Source organism: Puma concolor, chromosome C1, assembly GCF_028749965.1.
Source record: "Puma concolor isolate L17-30 chromosome C1, mPumCon1.1.hap2, whole genome shotgun sequence".
In the NCBI taxonomy this organism is placed as follows: Eukaryota; Metazoa; Chordata; class Mammalia; order Carnivora; family Felidae; genus Puma; species Puma concolor.
This window is the reverse complement of record NC_141674.1, coordinates 105,657,406-105,659,190: the sequence shown is the minus strand read 5'-3', so window position 1 is coordinate 105,659,190 and position 1,785 is coordinate 105,657,406. Positions and strand designations below refer to the sequence as shown.

General features: G+C 39.1%; 1 non-coding gene across 1 annotated transcript; it reads left to right on the top strand.

Moving 5' to 3' along the window:
- Window positions 1-1,037: 1,037 nt before the first annotated feature.
- LOC112848979 (U2 spliceosomal RNA) lies at window positions 1,038-1,224 on the top strand. The gene has a single exon (XR_003222452.1). It is a non-coding gene; the product is annotated as a U2 spliceosomal RNA (small nuclear RNA).
- The last annotated feature ends 561 nt before the right edge of the window (window positions 1,225-1,785 follow it).

The window sequence follows — 1,785 nt, the reverse complement described above, 5'->3', positions numbered from 1 at the left end:
TTAAAAAAAGAAAACTATTTATTATTTGTGCTACTGGGAGAATGCAATGATGCAATAATTCCTAGGTTACAGTCTCTCAATCATTTGTATTTCCCATTGCAATACGGATTTATTTGGGAGACTTACTCTTCTAATTTTGTTTGACTTTGGCTAATGTTAAAACCAGGTTGCACAATGTTAACATATAAAGAGGTGACTCAGACTGGAAAATCTCGGCCATGAATTAAAAATTTTTGCAGATATTCCACCAAATTTGGTTTTCACACAACAGTAATAAAAATTTTACCACAACAATGTGTATGCTTCCCACTTCAGTGTTTACTAACAACCCCTAAGGTGAAAAGGATCCCGAATTAAAGAAAGAATGGAATTGGAAAACACCTGGAAAATGCAGGGTAGTTCAATTATTTTATAATATTCATGGTGCCAATCAAACCCTTTTCTTAAAAAAAATCTAACAAATATCTTCAACTAAGTTTTAATAGAATAATCAAGTTTATTTATTAGTTCTCCTAGAGTTTTTGTATCTCAACAGGGGTCATAATATCGAATATCTATTTGTAGCATTCTGGGCATCAGTAGGGAGTAAGAATGATATTTCAGGGAGAAGAACATTTTGTGCATCTGAGAATTAAACAGGATTATAGGGGCGCCTGGTGGCTCAGTTGGTTAAGTGTCTGACTGGCTCAGGTCACGATCTCACTGTCCGTGAATTCGGGCTCCCGCATTCAAGCCTGCTTCGGATCCTCTGTCTCCCTCTCTCTGCCTCTCCCCCTCCTCTCAAATATAAAATAAATATTAAAAAAAGTAAACAGGATTATAATGGCCACCTTTGGAAAAATATCTTAATTTTGATCACAGGAATTGGATTTGAGATTCATCTTCACAATTTACTAAGCACAGGACCTTGGGTATATACCCTTGCTTAGTTATCCACTGTAACAAATCACCTCAAAACTGAATAGTTTAAAAGAACAACCATGCTTTATTTACTCAAGATTCAGGGGGAATAAGTCGCTCATTCCTGAGGGAAACTAATCGCTTCTCGGCCTTTTGGCTAAGATCAAGTGTAGTATCTGAAGGAAAATCTGGATGGTACATCACGGTGGTCACCACAGTTCTAACAGGATCTGTGGGTTTTGGTAAATAGACTCAGCTCTCTTATAACCTGCCACCGAGGAAGTTGAGGAATAAATACTCCAACCTCACGGTCCTCCAGACTTCCGATCTTTTGCCAGTGCCCTCTCCCATGCACCAAACTCAGGAAGTCACAGGACTCTGTGGGTTTTGAGTTACAGAGCAGGGTGGAGAAGGGTGAAGAGTGGATCTAGAGGGGCAACAGAAGATATTCGGCAGCAGAAGGTGAGTTTAGTTTTTGAACATTAAAGGCATGTTGAGCTAAATAATATCCTGATGTGTACATCTTATTGGTGGATTAGAGGAGTGGTCCCAACCACCCTCTCATTCATTCAATTCCTTGCTCCTTTGCTTTCCTCCACCTTCTGATAACTTAACCTCATTTTTCATCCTGCCATTTAAAATAAACTCTGCCGTATTACTTCAGCTTAAAACGTGTCCTAGTTCATGAGTTTAGCTTTTCTCCTGACCCTATTTTATTTTGTCATCCTTCATTTAGCTCCATATACCCATCTACTAGCCTGGTAATGTTCTTCATCCAACCTCTTCCTGACACCTTTCCTTCTGTGCACCAATCCTCTGGAGACTCTTTCTTCGCCCAGTTTCTTATCCTGGCTTCTTGATTAAGACTAGAAAGAGGTGAGGTAA